Below are 6,037 nucleotides of genomic sequence, written 5' to 3'. Positions count from 1 at the left end.
ACAGATGGGGCAGAGGGTGAATGATGGAAAAAGAACAAATGTTGCTGATGGTCCATGATTCGTCCGCAAATATTGTAAAACCCTGTACTACCTGGCTTATGCTTTAACAAAATAGCTTGAGGGACATTAAAAAAGTAGTGTTCCCTGGTGTGCTGGTAAATATTTATTGATACAAAGATTGTGTAATCACAATTTAAAATATACAGTACTCTTGATTGTAAATTCCTTATAACTAATTGATCCCCATAGAATGCTCTTGTTGATTTTTGTTTGAGGCTCTTGTATCTATAGTGTATCCAGTCTATTACCGCAATTGATGAACAAGTGCCATTCTGTTAAGAATGTGGGCTGAGATTTCCCTTTATGTTAATGAGTAAGAAGAAAGGGAAACAACAGAGCTAGACATTGGGCCTTCAATCATGTGTTAACAACACGAGCAACATTTTTGTTGAACTGGATAATAGTTTTTGAATACTGGAAGAATATTGCCTCGGTCTTTTTCTGCTATTCACCATACATTGGCTACAGTCACATTTTAGACTTTAATCTGCATTATTAACATTTCTCCATCACTTTTTATAAGTCTAGACTGGGGATTATTAAACTATGGTCTAGGGGCCATATCTGGTTCCCTGACCTGTTTTTGTACATAAAGTTTGCTGGAACACAACCATGTCCACTAGTTTTATATACTGTGTATGGCTGCTTTTGTATTACAATAGCAGAGGCAGAGTTGAGTAGGTTGGACAGAGATTGAATGGATGCAAAGTCAAAATTACTTAATATCTGGCCTTTTGCAAAATAAGTTTTATCAAGCCTTGGTGTAGACAGTCAACAAAACAATAAATCAAGCCTTGATCTGTAGTGTCTGCCAATTTCCATGGTGTAAAGACTCCTACCATGGCCAATTTCTATCTACCAATGTGACACAGAAAAACAGCGTTGGAAAGAGATATGTAAAGTGCGCTATTATAGAGTATTCTCACTCTATAACTACAGTGGCCATGAATAACTTCCAGAGCATAGACAAAAGTAAAATGTAGTCATAATTAAGAACTGCTAAGTTTTAAGTGTTTATTACCTTTGTTTCTAAATACAACTTATTTTATTGTAAGTTTATATTTTAATTTCTGATAATGGCTGGGTTTAACAAGTGGTTTGCAAAATCTCTGAGAACTTAACAATCAGTTATCATGAGTTGGCACTATTGCTTTCGGTCAGTGCCCAGCCGTCTTCTTTTTTCAACCATTTCCCTGTCTCCAGGAGATAATCCCTTTTTTCTTCTCAGCCTGTCTGCTTCCCAAAGTATCCTTTGTTCTTTTCATGGCCCTCTAGTTACGCAGGGACCCCACTTTTTGCCAAACTAATCTTTTAAAGCATTTGTCCTACAGAGTACCATTCCCTTCCATCTGCTTCCCATCAGTACTCTTATTTCCACAGGAGGGTTGATACCAAATGGCCAGCAACAATTTATAATAAGCTGTAAATGATTAATGGCCTGGAAACACTTGCATTTTTAAAAAAGGAGTCTTGTTGATCCAAAGGTTGTAGGGTTTGAAAGTCTGGCAACATTGCAGGTGTGAGAAACGTCTTTGGAATTCCTAGTTCTCCCCAAAAGGTTACTGTCTTCTCCAGTGACACACCACCAATCCAAGCGTGTACCCTGATGTTTCTCATTTCCCCTCAAAATGTTTCCTCTTCAATCTTTTTAGTTTTAGCTCTTTCTTTCCCCGGACTTGGGGAAAGAGTTCAAGAAATCATTCAGTTGTTTGTGCTTATCTGGAACTGTCAGCCCCTGACTTGTGTGGTCTTGGCTGGCATCTGAGCACACCTGGTGCATCATCAGAATCAGTGTACTCTCAGTTCCTGCTTGGCTCTACTCTCTGGCACCATTCGGCTGTTTGTACTTATCTAGAACTGCCAATGGGAAGATCACATGGTCATTGAGAAACCGCACCCCAAAGAGATGGCTAGAAGCCTGGAGGGCATGCCCATCACAGCCTTGCTGGGAGTGGGAAATGTGGTGTGAAGCTCTTGGGGCTCACAGGACTCCCTCGGCATGGGGCACAGTGTAAGAAGGTCCATGGTGAAAATGCAGTGGGAGGCAGTTACATCAGGCTCCCGATTGATGATATTAAGGAACAAACCAGGCTGAGGGAAAAGGCGTCTGTGTTTCAGGAAGGATGTATTGAGCCTCATCCATGTTCCAGACTTTGTTTAGTCCCTGGGTTACAGCATGGAATAGAATGAAATCCCTGCTCTTTAGTTTCTTACATGTTGAATGGGTGAGACAGAAAGCAGCAATATGGTAAAGAGGCGGCAGCAGGGGAAGAGTGGTAGGAGGTCAGGTTAGAGGGGAGTGGGCTAGATCATGGAGCAACCGAGGTAAGATGGCAAGCCCTTGGAAGGTTTTGAGCAATAGGATGTTACGTTCTGACTTACATCTTAAAAGAACAACTCTAGGCCAGGCGCGGTGGCTCACACCTGTAATCCCAACACTTTGGGAGGCCGAGGTGGGCAGATCATGAGGTCAGGAGATCGAGACCATCCCGAATAACATGGTGACACCCTGTCTGTACTAAAAATACAAAAAATTAGCCGGGCGTGGTGGCAGGCGCCTGTAGTTCCAGCTACTCGGGAGGCTGAGGCAGGAGAATGGTGTGAACCCAGAAGGAGTTTGCAGTGAGCCGAGATCGTGTCACTGTACTCCAGCCAGGGAGACAGAATGAGACTCTGCCTCGAAAAAAAAAAAAGAAAAAGAAAAAGAAAAGAAAAACTCTAGTTGCTGTACAAGGAGACCAGGTCAGAGGCTATTGCAATTGTCCAGGTGAAGGTGGCTAGGCAGCGACTGAGGATGAGAAGTAGAAAATTCTGTGAAGGCAGAGATGACAGGATTTACAGATAGATTAGCTCATGAGAGGAAAAGAGGGACCCAGGGATGATGCCAAAGTTTTTGACCTGAGAAACTGGAGGAATGGAATTTCCACTTACTATCATGGGAAAGGTTGTAAAAGGAGGACTTAGGGATTGGAGAAAACCAGGAGTTTGGATGTGGGCCTTAGACATCGCCATGCAGATGTTGAGTAGACAACTGCACGTATGAGTTGGGAGTGTAGAGGGAGAGGCTGGGGTTCTGGGTATCAGTATATGCATCATCAGTGTCCACATGGCATTTGAAGGCGTGAGACAAGATGACCTCCCCTTACAGAAAGAGATTAGATCCAGAAGAGTAGTGGTCTGAGGACTGGGCTTTAGGCCCTGATGCTTAGAGGTGAGGACCCAGGAAAGGAGGCACAGAGAATCCTCTTTGTCAGGGCATTACAAAAGGGCTATTTGGAAATGGTTCAGGTGGTGACTGGGTGAAGAGCCCTTTGAACAGCCCCAAAAACCCAGGCTGGTGGCCTGTTAGGCTGAGTCCTGTCGTGCCTCGGAGGATATTGTAATATTTGGAAAAATTTCTCCAAGGCAAATTTAAATTAACATGAATGTCATATGGCTTTTTAGTATGTTCTACAGTCAAGCAAATAACAATTGGAGAGGGTAGCTGCAGGGAGACTGGGTGCCTCTACAGTGGTCACGTTGGAAGAACAAGGAATGAGTGATTGATCTCTTGCTACTCTCCAAGGGGAGAAGCCACTGATAGCTTCCTTGGAAGCACCAGAGTAGATTAAATATTAAGTTTCCTCCCTTCTTTCAAGTCCTCGTGCTACCATTGATAGTGCTGTGACTTCAGGAAAGTTGCTTAACTTTTCCAAACCTCTATTTCCTCATTACTAATGAGTAATAATTCCCACCATAGGGTGTTTATAAAGATTAAATAATTTTAAATATGTTGAAGCATGTAGTGAACTGCAAAGGAATATGCAAATATAAGAGGTGGAAATGACTATGCCTATAATTGCATTGCTCAATTTACACAATAATAGATTTTCACACTTTGCATAAATAATGAGGATTTTTACACTCACGTCACTGAACTTACTATCTTCAGGATCCAAAATCCCCAAACGGAAGGCATCCCCTACTGTTAGGTCAAATATCTCTTGCCGGTTTAGAGAGTTAATGCAAGCCCCACTGTCTCCTGAGCTGGAAACATGAAACAGAAATTTCAGTTACCTAATCAACCCATTCTTTCTTCCTCTGGCTTCTGATAGGCCTCCTCCTTATCTTTGTAAACCCTCTAGCTGGTGGCTAGTTGAAAGTGCCTCTGATCTCCCTCTTCTGCCTCCCATGATGTTGATAAAAAGCACGAGGGAACATGCAGGATGAAAATGATCCTGGTCCTGCCAGCCTGAATTATTAAAGCATGTCAGGCTAAAGCATGAGGTGTGTATATGTTGGGGTGCAGAGTTGTGGAGATGGGAGAGAGCTGACTTACTCACATAAAGGTGAGAAGATCTGAGTTCTAGTGTTGAAATTCACAAGCCATCTCTCTACAATATTTCCATTACTCAGTAAAGTAAAGGCATTGGATCTAAGCTTTAAGGACCCTTCTAGTTCTTTCTGATTGGAATTCTGTGACTTCATCTTTTGTGGATTAGAAACTCATCACTCTGTCCAGTTATTTCTATATTATGCCACCAGATGGCAATGTTTCCTTAACCCCAAAGAAAGTTTTCATTCTGGTAAAAAGTCAAGTTTTGTTGCCAATTTTTCCCCCTCTGAACTTGCAAAAGAATGATTTTCCGAAGCTACGGAGGAAAAGAAGAACTCTCCTTCTGAACATCTCAGGTGGTTTATGCTGGAAACAGACAGGACCCTGTTTAGAGAAGATCTCTCTTTTCCTCGTGGACTGGGAACTCCAGTTGGAAAGATGTCTCCTGTGATTGCATATGGTGGGAGCTGGGAGATGTTGGAATTGGTGGGTCCTTAGGAGACTTGGGGGCAGGGGGATGTGCCCTAGCTGGTGGGCCTGCGTGAGCCCCGCAAAACTCTGACTTATAGAGGGGCATCAGATGCCAAGTTTTTCCAGACTATGCAGAGCTAGGAATTGCCAGATGCGCTCATAGGGCAGCTAAAATGGTCCTGGCAGAATCAGCCTCTTTTGCTCATAAAGGTCAGAGACGCAAGAAAGCGACATAAAGTCCAGCCCTTTTCTTGTACAGATGGGGAAGTTGAGGCCTAGAGCAGATCAGCTCTCCTGATTCTATCTCCTTGCCAAATTACTTTGTATTTAAATATTTCAAGTAGACTTTTCAAATGTCTCATCTTGCTGTGTTCAGCTAGCGCAACTTGTTAAGCCTGTTGGCCTCCGGGCCTGCCAAGCCCCTGCATCTATACGCACCAGGGCATGCTGCATGCACTCAGTGAGACTTTAACAGCTGACTGATTCGTTCAAACCTATCAAACAGCAGACTTAGCCAGCTGGGGAGAAAAGTCATTTAGCAATTGCTTATTAATCTGCAAAACAAATCTCATAGCAGTTTTTTTTTTGCATTTAACAACAATATAATAACAACAAACATGTATTTAGTGTTTCCTGTGAACCAGGCTGTGCGTTAAGCACTTAATATCACTATATCACGCACTTTTCCTAATAAAACTGTGAAATAGTTATTACTGTTTCTGCTTTACAGCTGCAACAGAGACTCAGAGAGGTTAGGTAACTTGCCCCAGGTCACAGAGCTGGAAGGAACAGAGCCAATATTCACACCCTGATTTGCATAATTCCAGATTTGATCTTCTAGCCTGTATGCTGTGCTGCCTCTTCATGACAGTTTTTCTCATGTATAGGATCTGATGCAGAAACTTCTCGGAGTTTCTTATCGGAGCATCAGTCACCTCTCATCATTTTCCTGTTTTGATACAAAGGCTCAGTTATAGCGAGCAGGCTCAGGGTCTACAGAATTGGTGATACCAGCATCACACAGGACATTCAGAATGTGGACTCCAGGGATGTTGAGAGATACTCCTGTACAAAGCTGCCAGCACTTGTGTCCAAGAAACACTCAGAATCTAGGTCTCCTTGGACATTTTCCCCACTGCCTACAAAGGTAAAGAGGAACAGGCAGTGCTGGGGACTGAGGGAGTGACACAG

The sequence above is a fragment of the Macaca thibetana genome, chromosome 14 (genome assembly GCF_024542745.1).
Source record: "Macaca thibetana thibetana isolate TM-01 chromosome 14, ASM2454274v1, whole genome shotgun sequence".
In the NCBI taxonomy this organism is placed as follows: Eukaryota; Metazoa; Chordata; class Mammalia; order Primates; family Cercopithecidae; genus Macaca; species Macaca thibetana.
This window is presented reverse-complemented; position numbering follows the sequence as displayed.